Raw genomic sequence first — 22,953 nt, 5'->3', positions numbered from 1 at the left:
TAAAGGTACATACCTTGCAGGAGATGCTAAAGATAAATTTTCCTCCTGTTTCAGATGGATTGTATAGTCGCATGCCCCTTTTCTTATTCTTATTCTGTGAGAGTTTTGAGAAAAGCAGTGCAGATAAGTCTGGAGTAGCAATGCCTATTTTTCCATATACAGCATAATTAGCACATTAAACTGATTTTAATGATAATATGCTTACTCTAAAATCAGTTAAAGCTCCATTTCAGTAACATCCTCTTAGAAGAATACCCAGGTGCTTTAGAAAGTAGAAGTGAAAGACTTAGGTAAGGTCTTTCACCTTTTTTTCTTGTACATTTACCTTATGTATCACTCAGAATGTCTGGTTACTGTGGCAATGGAAAGTTCCAAAATTTCGTCTTGATAAATAGATGCAGAAGAGTTAAAATATTTTAAGATGCATAATTTTTTCGTTTGAGGTTTATTTTCTTCTCAGGCTGATGATCAAACTAATTTTGCCCATAGTAACCAAGCAGGTAGTATTGTCTTTATTCATGGCATCTATTAAGTATAAATTACCTTGCTAAAAATAAATAACAGTGCAAAATGAATGAACCCAGTTACAATATACATCATACATAACAGGATAAAAATGAACTGCTAGTTTATTCCCTACCGCATTGCTTCCATAGATCTTAGCTGGGAAGACTCTGAGGTTTTAGAAGAATGCTCTTTCAAGGATTTCCACCTGTTTAGGGCTAAAAAATAGGGTTCACATAAACAATGTTTTCTATTTTCTTTCTTTCCTTTTGAGGAGGGCAGAGAATGAATTTCCTATAAGTTCCATCTAGTACGTAGTAAGTTCCATCAAGTACCTACTCTTTAATAATAAAGGAACTTAATGTCATTAATAGCTATGACCTTTAAATTTTGTTCCAGAGTATGGCATTTACTGAATTTAGATTGTAAATTCCAAATGTGTAAACACGTCTGAGCTAGGGCTTTTATGTAACTGTATTCCTGCTCTGCTTACTTATTGGTATTTATGTGTGTGAACTCCTGTTAATTGGTTAATGTTTGTAAAGTGCTCTTGAGATGAAAAGCTAACGATCACCTTACTGTAGGAGGGCGTGGGTGACTGCCCTGACAGCCTGCTGAGGTGTCTGCTGGGGTTTGACTGCGAGGGCTTGCCTGTGGCTCTGGGATAATGAGGAACCCCTGAAGAGTTCTATATCCCTGCTCCCCAAAGACTTTTCCATTCGATTCTCTTGGCTTTGCTAGGTCAGTCTTTGGACATAATAAAAACCTGCAAAGCTATAAAAGGAAGATTCTTCAAAGACTTTTACCCACTTACCACTAGAGTTTGCTCTAATGCATTTGGACAGCATCTGTATTTCATTACAAAAGAAACCATAATAATAATAGAAATACATAAAAAGTCCAAAAATATGTTGCTCTTAAAAATTAGGGGCCTGTGTTTTATTATTTTATCTTTATTTTCTGTACTATAAGCTTAAAGGGAGCCACATTTTTATTTATATTCATGTATTGAATTGTAGGACGTATTTTTGTTAATAAGTTGGCTAAGAAAAATGTAATTGTGAACTGATAAAAATTTCCAGCCATTTCTACAACAGACCTATATTCAAAGGAAAAAGAGTTTTTTAAAATGTTATTTATTTATTTATTTATTTAGCTAAAGTAGTTACTGAATTTTCTTTCAGCGCATAGGAACAACATTTAGAGTTTCAATGCATTATATGATTTTCATGCTGGAGATTTTTTTTGTTTTTAAATACTACATACTAAATAATATTAAATGATAATACTGATTTTCTTCTCGTTGGCCTATGTGCCTGCTTTTTGTAAGATCTATTTCTTGCATTTCCTGGATCTCTTCTAATCTTTCATGTTAGCATTTCATAGTCACAACATTGGTTCACCTGCTTGGCATCACAGCTCCCCTGGCGAATCCCTCCTGGGGTATGTGCAGTTGGTCCTGCAGAGGGAAGTGGTGTCCAGGGGGACCCACGTCATTGCCGGATTCCCCTATGGAGACAAAAGATTTTCCAGCTGTTTATTTTTAATCAGCTGGTAATCACTGCACTACTTAGAGTGAGTTTCGGAAGTGACAAAGCAGATACAGGTCCTACAGCCCACAAATTGTTCCCTTTGCAAGGAGCTACTTTGATTTTTGTCCAGAATTGTACATTTCCATACTTGTTTAAATTAAGCTTTGTTTTGAAGCTCTGCCATGTTTACCAAGGTTAACTTTTAAGTTCTCACAGGTTTTAAAGCTTCTTGTAAAGTTAGAAAATCCTTCAGAGTAATCAGAAATACAGGAAAGCTACTACAAAGACATTTTTAACATTGATTTTTTTCATAATCAAGAGAAATTAGAGAAGTTAAATGCTCCAAAATATAGACTGGCTGGTCAAATTACCACACAACCATTCAGTGCAGGTTGTGCCACCATTACGACAGCATGCAGAATGCTTGTGCTATTGTATTATGTAAACAAAACACAGAATAGAAAAGTGATCATAAAATATATTCTTAACTGTGTAAAAGAGTCATAGAAATTGCCTGGAAGGAAATATAGCAAAACACCAAGTGATCATTTTCTTCTTAATGGTTATTTCATGTATTTCCAAGTTTTTACCAGTAGCGAGTGTTTTTCTTTTTCACTCACTTTCTCTTTAAAATAAATATTTAAAACATACAGAAGTATAGAGAATGATATAAAATAACAGACATTTTTGTATCTGTATGACACTTTGCATGCTAACTTTTTGTCTCATTTGCTTAGATATTTTCAGTTATTCTTTGGAGGTAAAGCAATTGATTTCTCTTTTCCTGGATTACACATTGGAGAATCTCTCTAGGATAAACCTAGAAGTGGCATCACTGGGTTGAAGATATCTACATCTTTCATTTTACCAAATTATTCTCCAATTTAGACTCCCAACAGCTGAATACATAAATTACTATTTCCCTACATTCTTGTTAACACTTGATATTAGACTTTTAAATATTTGCCAAATTGGATAAATATTTTTAAAATCTTTTATATGTTTTTATTTGCTTTTCCCTGTTTATTAGACTTTAAGATTTACTTTGATGTGAATTGTCACCTTGCCCATTATTCTGTTAGGTCATTTGCTCTTATCCTGTTGGTTTTTAAACTTCATGATATAGTTGGGATACCAATTCTTTGTCAGTTATATGCATTGCAAATGTATTTTTTCAGTCTGTAGATTGTCTTTATATTTTAAAAGTTTCTTTTGATGAACAGAGTTTTAAAATTTAGTGCAGTAAATGTATTAACATTTTCTTTATAAGTTTATGTCTTTTGTGTCTTGTTTAAAATATATTTCACTATCCTGAGGTAATAGCTATATTCAATGTTTTCTTTTAAAAGAATTTATTTTTTCATGCTGTGATGTAGAAATCTAAGTTTATTTATTCCTTGTGTAGCTAACCATTTTCCTGACATGATTTATTAAATGGTCCATTGCTTCCACACTATTCAATGCTGTCTCTATCTTAAGTCAACTTTTCAAATATGAGTGGGGTTTGTTTCTGGACCCTCTGTTTTATTTCTCTATTTGGTTATTCTTGTACTCCTACAACACTATCATAATGACTACAGCTTTATAATATGTTGGTATTTGTTACAGCAGGTCTGTCTATCTTAGTTTCCTTCTTAATAACTTTCTTGCCTGTAATGGGCATTTTGTTCTTCCACATACATTTTATTATCACCATATAAAGTTCTTTAAACAATGATTTTAGAATTTTGATTGGATTTTTATGGATTTTATAGATTAATTTTTGGGAGGATTGATATGTTTAAAATATTGAGTTTTTCCATCTAGAAATAGTTTACTTCATTATTTAATTAGGTCTTTTATGTCTTTTACATTTTATAGTACTTTATACATCTTTTATTGGATTTTTCCTATTACTATGTGTGTGTATGTGCATAATACTGCTGTGAAACTACATTTTCTAGATGAAAGTGTCTGGTCTATAGGAACTCTTCAGTTTTCTTTTGTTAATGTTCATCAACCTTGTTGATTTCTTTTACTAATTATAGGTTTACCTACAGATTCTCTTGGGTTTTCTTTGTAGAAAACCATGTCCTTGACAAATTATAACAAATATATTTCTTCTTTTCCACTTCTAATTTTCTTTTTGTTGTTGTTGTTGTTTATTGGTCTATCAGAAGCTGCTATCTGCACAATGCATTCATCCCTTTTTTCTTAAAAATGAGGATAGAATATTCCTAGCTAAAACACTACATTTTGCAGCCTATCTTATATATAGGCATGACCATTGATATGTAAATAGAAGTAGTTAGGTTGGACTTCAAGAAAGTTCTTTAAGGGACAAAATGACTCCTATTATAAGTGCATCCTCTGCTTTTATCTTGTTTTCCTTTCTGATGCTTGGAAAATGGATATGATGTTTAGAGCTGCAGTCTCCAGTTTGGGATCATGAAGTACCTCTGAGAATGCAAGCAAATGTTGAGAATGGTGGAACAGAATGAAAGACGGAACTTGGGCTCTGACGTATTCATGGAATTGCAATTTTAGGTCAGCACTGATGACAGCAGGATTTCTTTTAAGCAAGGAAAAAAAAAACTATCTTGTTTAAGACACTATTATTTATGTTTTCTGTAATACACAGTCAAATTTAATCATTTATATACATAGTACCATGTCTTCAGTAGCATTTTGATAGGAGAAATAATAGCAAGTATTGTCTTTTTCTTAAATTTAGGGGAAAATGCTTCCAGATTTTACTATTGAGTTTGTTGTTTGCTATACGTCTTTTGTAGACACCTTTTTAAACGTGTTCTTTTTATTCCTAGTTATCTAAGCATTTTTATCATGAATGTTTGTTGAATTTTACTAACTGCTTTTTCTGTATTATATCAAATGATGAAATAGGTTATCCCTTTTTATCTACTAATGTGGTGATTTACACTAGTAAGTTTTCCTAATGTCTTATCTTTCTAATATATTCTTTCACTTCTGGGATAAACTCTAGTTAGTTACTGTAAACTGCTTCTCACATATATTGCTTGATTTGAATGCTAATGTTTTATTTAAGATTTTTGCATTTATGTTTAAAAGTGGGTTTGGCCTATATTTTTTCTTTTTCATGATTGGGTTGTCTGGTTTTTTTTTGGCTGAAGTCCAAATTACTTCAAGAATTGAGTTGCGAGTCATCTCTCAGTTTATATTTCCCAGAACAGTTTATGCATAGTATTAGCATTATCTTTTCCTGGATTATTCATACAATCTCTTCTGTCAAACTGCCTTGACCAGTGATCTTCTGGTGGGTAAAATTCAAATTCATTTTGAATTGTTTGGGAGAGCTTCAGATTCCTTAGTGGTCACAACTATTTTCACTTTCTATTTCTGCGTGAGATAATTTTGCTATTTTTATATTTTTTTTTGGAAAAAATCTCTAGATTTCTGACTTTTCATATTTACTAGAATAAAGTTGTTCCTTATAGTGTGTAATGAATTTTTATTTAAATTTTATCTGTCCCCAGGTTCACTGCTAATATTATTTATTTGTTCCTCCTCTCCCTTTATGTTGGTAGACATCTTAAAAGTTTGTCTATTTTTCTTAGTCTTTTTATTTCAAAACTTAAAATTCCAAATCATTTCTATTTCATTAAAACCTGCTAATTTTCTTACTTCCATCTCCTTAAGGTTTATTTTGTTGTTATTATCTGGCTTTTTGAGTTGAATGCTTAGTTCATTTTTTCCCCTAATATATGCATTTAAGCAACACATCTTATTCTAAGTACTACTTTTGCTGCACTCCACAATTTTGATACATAGTGTTCTCATGGTTATTTAATTCTCAGTAGATTCTAGTTTATATTATGATTTTTTTCTTTGATCTACAAATTACTTCAAGATGTGTTTTTCATTTTTAAACATATGGAAGTTTTGGCTACCTCTTATTATCATTCCATTTTCTGAAAAATTTTAATTAATTAATTAATTTTTGGCTGCATTGGGTCTTCATTGCTGCGCACGGGCTTTCTCTAGTTGCAGCGAGCCGGGGCTACTCTTCGTTGCGATGCGCAGGCTTCTCATTGCGGTGGCTTCTCTTGTCGTGGAGCACAGGCTCTAGGCACCCAGGCTTCAGTAGTTGTGGCGCACGGGCTTAGTTGCTCCATGGCATGTGGGATCTTTCTGGACCAGGGATCGAACCTGTTTCCCCTGCATTGGCAGGCAGATTCTTATCCAATGTGCCACCAGGGAAGCCCATATCATTCCATTTTTTATGTTATTGTTTAATCAGTTTTTTACAGTGTTGTTAATTTTTTAAACATTTTAAACTTTCAGATTGCCCTATTGTATCAAATTGTTGAGGATTATAATCTTTTTTTTGTTGTTGTCTGTGATATTCTCTTCATTGTTCATTTTCCTGTGTGTTTTATACCTTTTTTTTTTTTTTAAATTGAAAACAGCTCTTTAGTGTCATTTGCTTAACTGTAGGACTCAGTGTGTCCTGGATTATGGAACTACTTCTCAAGAATAGTATGGCCTTTGCTTCTGCTAAGGTTTCAAGGAGTTCTCATTAAATTAGTAGCAGTATTTGTGTTAATATTTGAACTTGGGAATCTTATGCCACCTACATAGCTAAATATTCCCTGATACTTACATAAATTACAGATTTCGAGTTCTGTTTCTGATAATAGAGTTGATACTCAGAGCCCCGAGGAGCAATTTTTGATGTTTCCCTGGAGAATGATGAGTAAGAGGGCTTCTAAGCCCTCTTCACAGAGTGGGTGACCCACTCCAGGGCCCTGACTATATGTGGGGGTCTAAGTGCCAGCTACCTGCCTCCCAAGGCCTCCGGGCCATGCGTTTTACCCAGGAGTCAAGGCCTGCACAGGATCAGGACACAAACTGATTGTTCTGTCTTTGAGTTCTCCTTTTATTTCTGGCACCTGGAGATTTCCTTTTCTTTCTTCCAAGTTTGCCTGTACATTAATCTTATTTGGTTCCATTTTAGCCAGCATTTACATTATAGCTGACAGTGTAAATCTGAAGGCTACCCTAACTCGGGACACAGGGAAACTAGTTATTGGAGAAGGAGGAAATCCTCCATGAATATAGAGGACCTAGCAAGGCTCAGTGACAGATTGTTCTAGGGAGTGAGTAGCATCTTCTGGGGACCTCTGGGGTCCATCCTGACCTGTTTGCCTCTGTGACAGCAGCCTAAGAATGAAACTTGGTGGCCTGATAGAATGGCATTCACTGAGCTGGGTTCTGGAGGTCACCAGTCCTAGTATTGCACTAAGTGCCATGATCCTTCGGTGGTGCAGGATTCCAGTAGAAAAGGAAGTCATGGTGTGGCTGCTTCACACGTTACTTCCACTGAATAGGAGTGCCGTCCTATATCTCATAAAACTTTTTCAAAAGTGATCAAAATCAGAACTAGCTCCTCGGAATATGACTCTTGTTTAATGCAAGTCACATTCAAAAGTGCCTACCGTGTCCCACTGTGAGAGAGAGAGGGGTAGTTAGGTCTCTGCAGAGGTCTGCTTAGTAGGAGAGATGGGTATACATAGCAGACCCTAAAACAATGGCAGGCTTGTTGTAAAAGTGGTATGAACAGACACTGTGGGAGCAAAGACAAAGGAGTAGTAAAATAAGTTGATTCCAATGAGGGGGATGAAGCAGTAGGGAAGCCTTCCCAGAGGCTTTGCCATGAAGGATGATGAGAATGCTACCTGTGGACAGAGGTAACCTGAGTCGAAGAGTAAGCGCTCCTTCTGCAGAGGGTTCAGACCCCTGTTAAGGAACCTACTCAGCTGGAGTCTAGGGTGAAGTGGGAGGAGGTGAGGCTGGGCCCAGAGGATGAGAGACCATGAATACAATATTTGCCTTCATTTGTTTGAGAGATGTTTTCCCCTCTAAAGTTAGAGAGAATGACTTTTTTTTTTCCACTTTATCTTCTTTTAAATTTATTTTTAATTTTAAATTATACATAATATCTAAGGTAATTCAGCTAATCTAGGATGTTAATAATCAAGACCCATACTCCATAAATGCATAGAAGAGATACAGGATTTTGGTCCGGTTTCTGCTCTTAGAGAAGTAAAGGAAAAGGCAGTTCTATTTTTAATTTTTTAAGGGACCTATAATGTGTTCCATGGTGCCTGCATCAGTGTACATTCCCACCAGCAGTGCCCAAGGGTTCTCTTTCCTCCACATCCTCACCAACTCTTGTTGTCTCTTGTCTTTTTGATGCAACCATTCTGACAGGTGTGAGGTGATATCTCATTGTGGTTTTTTCATTTCATTTCCCTGATGGTTAGTGACATTAAGCACCTTTTTGTGTGCCCGTTGGCCATTTGCATGTCTTCTTTGGAAAAAATCTATTCGATTCCTCTGCCCATTTTAAATCAGATTGTTTGAATTTTGTTATTGAGTTGTATGAGTGCTTTATATATTTTGGATATATTTGGATATTAACCCCTTATCAATGATAGAGGTCAACTCAGTAGATGTCTACATTTGGATTATATTTTTGATTCCTTTTAAAGTCCTTGCTATGGACTTCCCTGGTGGCTCAGTGGTTAAGAATCTGCCTGCCAATGCAGGGGACACAGGTTCGAGCCCTGGTCTGGGAAGATCACATATGTCGCAGAGCAACTAAGCCCATGTGCCACAACTACTGAACCTGTGCTCTAGAGCCCGCGAGCCACAACTACTGAGCCCACATGCCACAACTACTGAAGCCCGCGAGCCTAGATCCAGTGCTCCGCAACAAGAGAAGCCACCACAATGAGAAAGCCGTGCACTGAAATGGAGAGTAGCCCCCGCTCGCCGCAACTAGAGAAAGCCGGTGCACAGCAACGAAGACCCAACGCAGCTAAAAATAAATAAATAAATAAATTTTTAAAATATGCAGAGAATATATGAAAAAGCTAAACAGTGTAATTACATCTTAACCCAGGTCAAAATCTTCATGGTACAGACTATTACTGTTATTGTTCATATTATAGTGCTCTTACAAGTTATAGTAGTTGGAGTTTTACTGCTGTGAAAATTCCCTAGTGCAGATAGGTTAGTCCCTCAAGTCTTTCTGGAAGTCATCAGGAATAGAGAATATAGAAAAATATTGTTTAATCAAGTAAACAGATGAGCCTATATCAACTTATAGGACATATTATTTCTATTTTAGCACGATAAATTATGTCCTTTATTATTTGTCACAATGAAAACTTACCTGATATCTAGAGCCCAAAATCTTTGACTTGAAAGCTACCCCCTGCGTTTGTATTGAGTCATTTTGGGAACTATGTGTGTGTGTGTATGTATGTGTAGGTTTGTGTGTGCATGTGCAGGTTCAGTATGTTTTTAGCATTTGAGCTCAAAGTAAGGAAGAAGCAAACCAGCTGGGGAGTGGGCAAGAGAGAATCACAATGAATTTATTTATTTATTTATTTATTTTTTCCAAGAAGATAGCATGAAGAGGTAAGTTTTACTCACTCTCTTTTATTTATTTATTTATTTATTTATTTATTTATTTATTTATTTTAATCTTTTTTTTTTTTTAATCAGTCATCAATTTTATACACATCAGTGTATACATGCAAATCCCAATCACCCAATTCAGCACACCACCATCCCCACCCCACCGTGGTTTTCCCCCCTTGGTGTCCATACGTTTGTTCTCTACATCTGTGTCTCAACTTCTGCCCTGCAAACCAGTTCATCTGTACCATTTTTCTAGGTTCCACATACATACGTTAATATATGATATTTGTTTTTCTCTTTCTGACTTACTTCACTCTGTATGAAAGTCTCTAGATCCAACCACGTCTCAACAAATGACTCAATTTTGTTCCTTTTTATGGCTGAGTAATATTCCATTGTATATATGTACCACAACTTCTTTATCCATTTGTCTGTCGATGGGCATTTCGGTTGCTTCCATGACCTGGCTATTGTAAATAGTGCTGCAATGAACATTGGGGTGCATGTGTCTTTTTGAATTACAGTTTTCTTTGGGTATATGCCCAGTAGTGGGATTGCTGGATCATATGGTAATTCTATTTTTAGTTTTTTAAGGAACCTCCATATTGTTCTCCATAGTGGCTGTATCAATTTACATCCCCACCAACAGTGCAAGAGGGTTCCCTTTTCTCCACACCCTCTCCAGCATTTGTTGTTTGTAGATTTTCTGATGATGCCCATTCTAACTGGTGTGAGGTGATACCTCATTGTAGTTTTGATTTGCATTTCTCTCTTTCAAATATGTAATACAATTAGCTTTTAATTTTCTTCTAGAAATCTGCTCAGATTTGGATTAGAATTGTATTTTATCTCTAGATAAGTTAGGAGAGAACTGACATCTAATTGTATTAAGTATATCACACCATGAACATGGTATATTTCACCATTTATTTAGATCTATTTTTATTTCTTTCATCAGCGTTTTCTAGTTTTCAGAATACAGATCTTACACATATTTTGTCAGATTTATACCTAATTATTTCATGTTTTTGAAGCTATTATGAATAGTGTACTTTTTCAACTTCCAATTGTTTGTTGCTATATATGTTATTTTTTGTTAACTTTGAGATTTTCTAAGTAGACAATATTATAGTCTGTGAAAAAGATGATTTTGTTTTGTTCTTTCCAATTTGTATGCCTTTAAATTCCTCTTTCTTTCCTAATTGTACTGACTAGGACCTCCAGCCCTATGTTGAATAGAAATGGTTGGAACAGAATATCTTTGTCAGATATCCTTGTCTTATGCCTAACTTTGTACAAGGTGGGAGTGTTCAGATTTATATCATTAAGTATTATGTTAGCTGTAGTTTATTCAAAGATGTCCTTATCAGGTGGAGGCAGTTCTCTTTTATTTCTAGCTTGCTAAGAGATTTTTATCATGAATAAGTGTTGTATTTTTTCAAAAGCTTTTTCTGCACCTACTGAGACGATCATATAGTTTTTAATTTTTTATTCTGTTGACATGGTGTACCACATTGATTGATTTTTTAATGTTGAACCTTGCATCTTAGGATAAAATTACCTGGTGACTATGTATTATACTTTTTGTGTGTTGTTGGATTATATGCGGTAATTAGTTGAGATGTTTGCATCTATTTTCATGACAGATGGTCTGTAGATTTTTCTTTCTTTCTTTCTTTCCTTTCCTTCCTTCCTCCCTCCTTTCTTTCCTCTTTCTTTCTCTCTTCCTCCTTTCCTTCCTTCCTCCCTTCCTCCCTCCCTTTCTTTCTTTCATTTGTTCATTAGCAATGTATTTGTTTGGGTTTGGTGTCAGGTTATTGCTTACCTCAGTAGATAAGTTGGGAAGTATTTTGTCCTCTTCTTTTTTCTGAAACTATACATGTAAAATTAATATTTTTTCATGTCATCTTTAACCATCTATTAGAATTCACCAGCAAAGCCATCTTAGTGTTTTCTTTGTGGAAAGATTTAAACTATGAAATAAATTTTTTAACAGATATAGGAATATCAAGGTAATCTGTTTTTTGTTCGAGTTTTGGTAGTTTGCATATTTCAGTGAATTAGTCCATTTAATCTAATTTATAAAATTTATTGGCATGGAATATTATTTGTAAAATTCCTTATTATTCTTTTAATATCTGTTTTATCTGTAGTGTTATTCATTTTTCCACTACATATATTGGTAATTTGTGTCCTTTGTTTAACTTGAACAGTCTCACTATAGATTTATCAATTATATTTATATCAAAGAATCGGCTTTTATTTTCTTTGATTTTTCTCTGGAGTCCTCTATTTTCTATTTAAGTGGCTTCTGATTTATTTTTATTTATTCTTCTCGCTTTAGGTTTAGTTTGCTCTTCTTTTTACAGTTTCTTAGGAAGCTTCGATCATTGATTTAAGACCTTTTTTTATATATAATATGAACATTTCTTTCTAAGCACTAGCTTAGTTCGAGTCATCATATCTTGATATGCTATATTATCATTTAAAATTATTTCAAAACATTTTATATTTTCCTTGTGATTGTTTTCTTAGATCCATGGGTTAGTTAAAAGCATGTTTCCAAACATTTATGGATTTTTGAGATATTATTCTGTTATTGATTTCAAATTTTTTAATTCCATGTTTTCAGTGAGCCTACTTTGTATAACTTTAAATTTTTAAAATTTGTTGAAATTTGTTTTATGGCTCAAAGTATGGTTTATATTGGTGTGTGTGTACTTGCAAAAAATGTATACTCTGCTGTTGATTAGGAGATTGTTAGGTAAAGTTAGATGATAATATTGCTCAGATCTACATTCATACTGAGTGTTTCTCCTATTTGTTCTATCACTTACTGAAAGAGGAATACTGCATTCTCCTTTTATATTTGTGGATTTCTATGATTCCAATTTACCTCCATTGCTAGCTTATTAGCCATCCCTTCTTTTTATTTTATTTAATGGTTGCTCTCGGGTTTTGATATACATCTTCAACTTTTAATAGTCTACCTTCAAATAATATTCTACTACCTCACAGTTAGTGTGGGAGACTTATAGTTGTATATTTCCATTTCCTTCCTTCTATCCTTTGTATTATCATTGTCATATACTTTACCTCCACATATGTTATTAATCCTGAAATGAACTTTTAGTTTTTTTGCTCTCAATTGTCAACTACCTTATAAAGAGATTTTTTAAAAAAGAAAAATAAATCTTTTCTGTTCACTCCCACTTTTACTATTCTGGCCCTCTTTATTTCTTTGTGTAGATCCAAATTTCCATCTAAGGTCATACTCCTGTCTGAAGAAATTCTTTTAAACTTCCTTTTATTGCAGATCTAAGCTTTTGCTGGTCTGTACATCTATTTTTAACCTTCATTTTTGAAATATATTTTTGCTTGGTGTAGAATTCTAGGCTGAAAATCTTCTTTTAATCTTTTAAGGTGTCAGTGATTTGTCTTTTAGCTTGTATAATTTCTGTAGAAAAGTATATTCTAAAACTTGTGTTTGTTTCCTTGCATGTACTGTTGTCCCTCACCCCATGGCTCTTTTCAAGATTTTCTTTTTGTTTTCAACAGTTTGATTATGATGTGTCTTGGAAAGTGTGTTTGTGCTTGCTCATGTGTACATTATTATTTATCCAGCTTATCATCATTTGATAAGCTTATCCCAAATTTGTAGTTAATTTTCTCTGCTATTATCTTTCACTTATTTCTGCTGCTCTCTTTTCTCTTTTTTCTGTTTATGAGTTTTAAATTATAATATGTTAGAGTATTTGACAGTCTCATGGCAGTTGTATATTCTATTCTGCTTTCTTCATTCTTTTTCTCACTTAATGCTTCAGGTTTTTATTTTGTATTACTGTTTAAGTTAACTGAGTCTTGCTTCTGCTGTGTCTAGTCTACTGATAAGTCCATCCAACAAATTCTTCATCTCTATTATGATGGGTGTTTTTAGTTTTAAATTTGATTCTGTTTAATAATTTCTGTCTTTTCCCTCTGTTCATGCACATTGTCCATCTTTTCCACTAGATCCTTTGACATATTTATCATCACCATTTTAATGTTTCTGTCTTCCAGTTCCAACATAGAGGTCATCTCTATGTCCATTTCTGTTGACTACCTTATGTCTTGACAGTGGGTCATTTTCTCTTCTTTTTTGTGTGTTCCTGCATTTTGATTGGCTACTGGATATGGTGTGTGAGAAGAACAGCCTAAGGTGCTGGATGGATTTTCTCAGTGTTCTTTCAGCTCCATTGTTTCAGTAGTTCTTAAATTCCTGAGAAGCAAAGGAGGACTCTCCACACTCTTGCCCTTTGCCCAGCAGTATCCTGATTTGCATGCTGCTCAATATTAGGCTTGTCATGGAAGCAAGTAGATGCTTTTGATTCCCTTGTTCCAACATTACCCTTAGGCAGGCTATGTGCTCCTTTGCTTCACATGTGAAAGTTTCTCAGTATCTCTGTGCTTCCTCACCATGACAATGACACCCTGCTTGTATCTATGGTGTTGGAGGGGTGGATCTTGGTCTTAGGCAGGAAAGAGCTCAAGCAGACCTCTGCAAGAACCTGGGCCCAAGCAGATTTCCCGCCTCCTCCTTAGGAATAATGTGCTTTGCTTCTACTCTTCCCTCAGAAGCAATGTACCTTTGCTTGGGACAGGTGGCTAAAGAGTTTTCTGTTTCCCCACTGCTTTTGCTTGTGACCAGGTGCATGGCAGGTGGTGGGTGATGAGCTGGGGGATTTCCACCTTCTTTCCCCCACAAGAGGCAGATAGTTTTTGTTTCCATTCCTTGACTAATTGCAGTTTACCTTTGCATGGGCCCTTGGAGTGGGAGAGTTTTCTGCCCTTCCTCCAGCAATTTAAAGCTATTAGCACCTAAGAAAGAAAGGTGTAGGAAAGAAGGTGGGGTTTTTTCTGTGCATCACCAGGAGGTCTCTCTGCCTCTAATTTTTCTTGTGAGCATCAGTGGAGGCCAGAGGAAAAGAGCTTGCAGTGAGGGCGGTCTCAACTTGTGCCTGAGGATATGAGTGATGCTAGCCTGTACTCAGTCTTTAAGAATTTGCTATAATTTTGGCTTTTTCTTCTAGCCTGCTCTGATGATGGCAGCACTCCTCTTGTGCACCACTTCATAATCTCGTCTCTCCTCACAGAGGCTCTTCACTCTGGAACTCAGTTCACCTCGTTTGCCCTGCAATGTCAGCTCTCTAATGGGCTGCAGTAAAGTTAATGATTTTATAGATTATCCAGCTTTTCCTTATTGTTGGTGTGTGTGAGCAATGCTGTCTTGTGACTTTCTCTATCTGATTTGGCTGTCCATTGTCTCTTCACATACATTAGGGTTTCCTACCTTTCTATATAGTCTTAGAAGAAAGAAAGTCCTGTAGAAATTCACCATTGGATTTTCAACATGGTGTCATTGGTGACTCAAGAAGTGCAGTTTCATTGGAATAATGGTGGCCAATGCTTGACTGGGGAGTGGGTTCAAGAGAGAAAGAAGGGAGAAGAGAAGTTGTTGGAGGCTGTGAGTTTAGATAACTCTTGAGGACTTTTCCCAGTAAAGGGCCAAAGGGTTGGGATCTAGTGCTCATGTGAAGGGACTGGCCTTTGCTTGGAGCATGGAGAATTTATCTCTAGAAACAGGAGGGAAAGCAGAGTGTTGAGGCACTGACACTGGAAGATGTGATGCTGTGAACTTGTGGAGGTTCTTTTGTGATTTGCTTTCATATTCTGAGTGCCTGAGGTAACCAGATATCATGTGAGAGTGAGAATGGGGGAAGAAGTGTTGAAGGTTTGAGAACAGTTACAAAGGTGGAAATGAGTAATCTAAGATATTAGGAATGAGAATGGACTAAAATTTGAGAATAGATTATTTCCTACAATCGAAAGAGAAAACTAAGCAGAAACAACAACAGCAGCAAAACTTTTCCTTATTTCTTTGTGATCTTCCATGTGTTATCCTGGCACAGAAATATATTTCATTACTTTGCAGTCACTTCTTTTTATACTATGAAATACTTACCCAAGCAACAGAAATGTTTAAGACAAAAGTAAATTATCTGCTTATTTGGCACCATAAAGAAAAAACTACAGAGATGTTCACGATTCTGGCTAATTTTATGTGGTGTAAGTGTTGTCCAAGTATGACAAATTCCTCTGGCACCACTGGGACATTTTATCTGATGAATAAAGAAGCAGGCAATGATTATGGTTCATTGGCTTGAACCTCTTCCTGGCATTTCCAAAAAATATACTTAACTACTGTTGTGAGAAGTCTTTAGCAAATTCCTCAGATGGATTTGACACTTTCGGAACCACACTGTAGCAATTTTTTACTCTTATAGGAACCCAAGGTTACGATAGATTTTAACCAGTTTTCGTAAGCAAAGTATGACAAGATCAATGTGCCCTTTTCTAGTATACAAAAATGCACATCTACATTGAAGGAGAAAGAGTAACATCTGCATATTCTTTACTCAAAGGCCTTCTGTTTAGAAATTCTACTTGCTTATTCTAATTAGTTTTTGGGAATCCAGTGTCTCTAAGTAGATTGATCAGAGGAGTGGAATTTGTCTCTTTGATTCTTAGACAAGTGAATCCTATAATTGGATTTTACTATGGGCCCAAAACTTTGACACAGAGAAAATAATAAAAAAGATCAGAATACTCCCAGAACATTCACTTAGTGCTCCCTAAAGTTTTGAGCTGTGGGCTTGTGTGTAAGTATGTGTGGGAACACTCCTCTGTCATTCTACTCCTAGGTATCAAGTGAACAATTCTGGCCATGGTTTGTACAATTAAAGATAACCATGTTCAAACAAATGCCTGGATATTGCTTAACATTTTATTTGGTAGGAGAAAAGGGACTGAGAAAACTTTTGATTATTTCTTCCTCTTATTGACCTGGAATTTTCACCTTACGGCTTTGAAAAAGAAATCAAAGTCAGGTCTTTTGCAGACAAGGGGAATGGATAATACCAAGTTTGACAAAACCTAGAACAACTGTACACAGCTCAACAGCTCAGTTCTTTTAACATGCAAACACTTTTGAAAAAATAATTTGTACAAAGAGTCAAAATTTTAAAACATCAGCAAACATTTGAATTATAGTGATCTTTGCATCATGACTGAGTTCCACCATGACTTAATCTCATGAGCCCCTCAGTGAGTAACACAGAACATCACTCTATAGACTGATCTCCACACCCCAACCTCATGCTAAATTTCTACATCTCATGCTCTGTTATTTCTTCGCTGGTGGGCAGCTTAATTCAGCCACTTGTCTCCTAAAGCTACTTTTGGTGTTAGCAGTTTGTGTTCATACTTCATTACTCTTCAGGGTGGAGACTGTGGATTGAGTGTTTGGGTCTCTACAAAATTCATATGTTTAAACCCTAATATGATGGTATTTGGAGGTGGGGCCTTTGGGAGATAATCAGGTCATGAGTGTAGAGCCCCCATGATGGAATAGTGTCTTACAAGAAGAGGAAGAGAGCTCTCTGTCTCTCTCTCTGCTGTATGAGGATACCATGAGAAGACAGCTGCCTGTAAACCAGGAAGAGGGTCTTCACCAAGAATCCTGAGCATGCTGGCACCCTGATCTTGGACTTCCAGCCTCCAGAACTGTGAGAAGTAAATTGCTGTTTAAGCCCCCTAGTCTGTGGTATTCTCTAATAGCAGCCCAAACTAAGACAGTGGAGAGCTCTAAAACCTTTCCTTCTTGAAGCCCTTTCTACTTTTTAATATGATAATGCATATATCTCGCATGCATGGTGTTTTCCTTTCTAACTTTCACTTTTACTTGAGGCCCCTGCCCAGTAGCCATACCGAATGATAGATCACATTATAAAATTGATTTCTAGATCTACTGGTACTTGATGCTCACAAGTATGTCCTTGTCTGGGATAGAAAGTATCTAAACCATGAAATTATTATTGTTTCTGCTAAAATGTACCAAAACCTTGTCCTTGGGCACCTCAGGTCTTACCTTCTACACATTATAGTTGACTCCTTTCTCTGGCTTGGTCTCTGTGCTCTGCCTGGCTCCTCTATGTCCCCATGGATTAGTCTTTGTTCAGCTGTTCAAATGCACATGTTACAACTCACCTCATCCTCTCACTCAATCTTTGATAAACTTAAATCTCTTCATTTGTATTGGCCCAGCGTGGCTTTCTTTAGGTAGTACACCGACAACCTCTCCTAGAAGTTACATACCCAGAGGCATGACTACTAGGATTTTTTTTTTAATTAATTAATTAATTTATTTATTATTTATGGCTGTGTTGGGTCTTCGCTTCTGTGCGAGGGCTTTCTCTAGTTGTGGCAAGTGGGGGCCACTCTTCATCGCGGTGCGCAGGCCTCTCATTATCGCGGCCTCTCTTGTTGCGGAGCACAGGCTCCAGACGTGCAGGCTCAGTAATTGTGGCTCACGGGCCTAGTTGCTCCGCGGCATATGGGATCTTCCCAGACCAGGGCTCGAACCCGTGTCCCCTGCATTGGCAGGCAGATTCTCAACCACTGCGCCACCAGGGAAGCCCGACTACTAGGATTTTGAATGTGGGTACAAAATTTCTTTCAGATTGGTATCCATAAATATTTAATCATATTAATTGCAAACTCTTTAGATCCATACAGATCTGGGTTAAATTCTGAATCTGTCTCTTACTAGCTATGTGACCTTAGGCAAGTTGCTAACATTCTCCGAGCCTCAATTTCATCTCCTGAAAACATTTTATTTGTGCATAAGATTGTTATGAGGATTAAGTAAGCTAGTTACATAAAGTGCTCATCACAGTGTCTGATACATAAGGCACACAGTAATGCTCAGTAAGTATGTTAGCAATTATTATTATTTTTGTTATGGTAGTTTTTAATAAAGGATGTTATGATGATGATATTATGATAATGGGAATTAATGATGTAAATATTGTAACTATCAGAGTGTGGTAAACATTAGTACTATCCACTAATATTTGGTTCTCCTCTCATTCTGGGTGTACTGGAGGATTAATGTCCTCAGACCCTTGGAGTTAAACGTGTCCATGATTTACTTTTGGTTAATGAAACATTTAAGTGCTGGTGTGTCACTCCTCATTATTCTCCCATCTCTTTCTCTCCCTGCCTTGGTTATTGCAGAATCATTTACTGAAAAATGTGGGCCAACACACGGAGGACTGCAGTCCTGAAAAGTTTAAGCCATTAAGATTTTGGTATTATTACCAAAGCATAATTATCTTACTGTGACTGATTCACAAACTCAGTGAAGGAAAAATTGGTATCGTAGGTGATTGTTTCTTCCATGAGCTTGCCTGCAAGGAAAGTTAGAATCTCAGCAGTGACCAGAGGAACTAACTCTAGGGGTGGGCAGTGAGTGGTTTCAATGTAATACCCAAAGGGCTGTGGTAACCACATGCTTTGGCTGAGCTGGCTCTCATAGCAAAGAGTGGCATAGAGGAAGGTCAGGCAGAGTGACTGTCCCAGTTTTATCAGGAACACTATCCAGTCACTGGCGGTGTAAAGAAGAGGTCCAGCTCCTGGAAAGGACAAGCCTTCAAGATTTAACCACCTATAGAAAGGAATTTGACAAATAGGTTCATCCCCAGAGGGTGAACCAGAATGCATATTAGAAAAATGAGGCAGAAACCAAGCTATTTAACTTGATAAATATGGTAAGTTTGGGACAGAGGGGCAAAGTTTGATAGAATGGAAATAAGAGAAAATGCTGACTTGTGCTATCATTTGGAATAAGATACTAAAAATGTTGCATTGTGTTTTAAAAACTTTAGACTCAAACTATCAGACAAATGAAACCCAAAGTCCCAGAGGAAATAGTCATACAATTAAATAATTAAAAATTAAATCTAGTATAGATTTCACTTCTGAAATTTCATTAGGGCTTAATAAAATTTTAGTAATTTAAAAATACTGTAAAGCAGTAATTAAACATGAAATAGTATAGCTTGCAAGAAGGAAACTGAACTCTGCCAAGAAATGATCAGGTCACAAAAACTATTAATTTTATATTACAGTTATGCAGAAAGTTTGAAGGAAAGGAATCCTTAGGGATTTTTACTTGTCTGTCAGGAAGAATAAACTGATGGATGGAACCATGCCATTTAAAGGTTTAGTGAGCTGTAGCAAGAATATTACCAGTTAATAATGGCTACCTGCTAGGTGGGAATGCCAGCTGCCTTCAAATTTCTTACAAGTAGCTCCAGGTCTTGCTGCAATGTGGGCCCTGCTGCTTTTTTTTCTTTTCTGCTCTAGTTCTTTATGGCCAAATAAGACATCGATTTTTCTGATATTTGCTAAAGAAATTTTTGCTATTGCTACTGCCCTTTGGTGTAATTGCTGATGTCTCCATGGGCCAGTGTTGGTGGGTGAGTTTATAGCAGGTGCACAGAAGAGAAAAATCCCCAAATAAGAAAGCCAAAACAAGATACAGGTTTATTTCTCTCTCTCATAAAAGTAATCTAGGGCTGGTACAGTGGCTTCATGGCCAATAGGGATCTAGCTTTCCTCTGGGGCTAAGCTCTGTCATTTTAGTCGGCCTCCATCTTCAAGGTCATGTTGCTGTGGGCCATGAGCAGGAGGAAATGCAGAAAGACAAAAATAGGCTTCTCCCAACCCATTGGCTTCCATTAAAGAGGTTTCCAAGAGGCTGCATACAGCGTTTCTACTCACATTTCATTGGCATAGACTTAGCCACATGGCTCTGCCCAGCAACAAGGGGAGCTAGGAGATGCAGAACTTAATTCCAGGCAGCAGGCAGGACCCTCTACTACTCTGCTGCTAGAAAAGACAGAGAAAGGAGGTCAGGAAGCAAGTAGCTATCTTTATCATAACTACCAAAGTCACTGGCACAAGTGCTTCTGAGGATTTATGATTTCCATGTCCAATTGAGGGTTTTTTCTTAAATGAAACAATATTTTTGTATTAAAAATATGCAGATTCATTGTACAGCTCATGGAATGTACAGTGACATAAAAAGAAGAACATTAAACATGTTCTCTAATTGCACTGTCTAGAAGTAACACTACTGACATTGGTATATATCCTTTTGGAATATCACATGTATTTATGCACTTATATATTTATATACATAAACAAATAAATATATATATTGTATACTGTAGATATGTACAAATACACATTTACATAAAATATATATTTAATTTGGACCATACTATAATATTGTTATATATATATATTACTTGTTATTAACATTTCCTTATATCAATAATATTTTTTGGAAACAGTATTTTAAAATTTTTATTGCTGTATAATATTCCATCATATCAAAGGTTTACCTTGACTAATTTAAATGATATGCATAAGTAAATATGCCTGAGTTTTCAATATTATATTTTATGTGATGATGAACATTGTGTTTTTATTTGTTTGGGCTCAGTTTGGATTAATCCCTTAGTGTAATTGTTACAAAAAGAAATATTTGGTCAAAGGTTTTATATTTTGATGATTCAATATTATGTATCTCACATATATGTTTATATTTAGATAATTTTACAGTTGAGAGTATTTAGTAAAACTAAATCTAAAGCAAACTCTAAATTAGGCAATATGTTGTGAAACTAAAGGAGTTTATACAGGCAATTTTTAAAGGCTACTTTATTTTTTATTATTTTTTTTATTGGAGTATAATTGCTTTACAACGTTGTGTTAGTTTCTGCTGTACAATGAAGTGAATCAGCTATATGTACACATATATAAAGGCTAGTTTAGAGTATTAGTGTTTATAAATTTGTCTTATAACACCACAATACCAACACTACCACCACACACACACACACACACACACAGAAAAAAAGATGACATGCAACAGACACTTCTAGTGTCACTACCTTTCATAACATGTGTATTGAGGCCTGAATGCCGTCTGCTAATATTCCTTTTCGATGTTAGCATTAAATCAGACATTTTCTTTCTTTCATGAGAAAGTAATTACAGAATGTATTTATGTGTGTGCACAGGAGTAGGGTGGGTTCATTGGTAGGAAGACTTGAATACGTTCAATTCATGAGTCTTTGGTCCCATTGACCTAACTGGGAATGGTGGCTTACCAGTAATGCTGCAGAAAGCATGGGACACAAGTGTATGACTGCGTAGGGGAAAAAGACTCATTTGCTGGGCATCGTTTTTACCATGTGAGAACACACCATTTTTCTGTCTTGAATTCAGACCTATAGGTGCCATTAGCTTCATGTTGATTGCGTGAAGAATCTCAAAGCCCAGAACACCTCATTTATAACAATTCAGACTCTCTTAAGATACTTGAAAGCAAGACCAAACTTAGAAAAATCAGATCTTTCACAGTAGTGTACTTAAATAGTTTTTGGTATATCTTATACATTTTCTTAATTAACAACTTGGAGAAAGCTAATCACCCAGAGACCTTCAGAATAGTTTAACTGTTCATAGAAGGACTGAAGCCCTGAAGGTCTTTCTAAAAAGAGAATTCTGAACGTGTATAGTTGACTAGCAAGGGTTTGATGGAATTTTTTAAGATGTGGTTGTTAGTATGGACAAGGGGAGAAAAAGACATGGTCAATAATTATGATGAGAGATCTGCTTTTGGGAAGAAATCGTTAAAATTTGCTTAATATTTCACTTTGCTCGATTTTATCCCAAATGAGCAATTTAACAAATCTCATTTTTGAAAAGTTAAACTCATTTTCATAGCTTGGAAAATAAAACCGTTGCTCCAGGAATCATCTCTTAATTTTTTTCAAACTTTGGAAGAAGTGCTTTATAGCAAAATTTCACTTAGGCCATTTGCATTTAAAGACAGCTTACACTTTCTTTTTCTTAAGACACTACTGAGATAGAAGTTCTATTTATTGGATACATATTACGGATCAAATTCTTCATGTGTGTTGCTTCTTATTTTCACAGCAAATATGCAAGGGTGGAATTTTTTTTTTTAATGAATTTATTCATTTTTGGCTTGCGTTGGGTCTTCCTTGTTGCACGTGGGGTGGGCTTTCTCTAGTTGCGGCGAGCGGGGGCTATTCTTTGTTGCCTTGCGCGGGCTTCTCATTGCGGTGGCTTCTCTTGTTGCAGAGCTCAGGCTCTAGGCACCCGGGCTTCAGTAGTCGTGGCTCGCAGGCTCTAAAGCGCAGGCTCAGTAGTTGTGGTGCACAGGCTTAGTTGCTCCACAGCATGTGGGATCTTCCCCGACCAGGGCTCAAACCCGTGCCCCCTGCATTGGCAGGCGGATTCCTAACCACTGTGCCACCAGGGAAGCCCAAGGGTGGAATTATTATTACTCCTTTATAAATGAGGAAACTGAGTTTCAGAGAGGGTGGACATTAGTGTCAGGTCTCCTGGCTACTAAGTGTCAGAAGTAGGATTAGAACTTAGGTCATAAGGGCTAAAGTCACCACCACATGGGCCTAGGGTAGGCATTGGCTCTGGGATGGAGCAGACAAAAAATAAAAGGTGCAACTGCGGGGCTTCCCTGGTGGTGCAG

This window comes from Balaenoptera physalus (assembly GCF_965194825.1).
Source record: "Balaenoptera physalus genome assembly, chromosome: 12".
NCBI lineage: Eukaryota > Metazoa > Chordata > Mammalia > Artiodactyla > Balaenopteridae > Balaenoptera > Balaenoptera physalus.
This window is presented reverse-complemented; position numbering follows the sequence as displayed.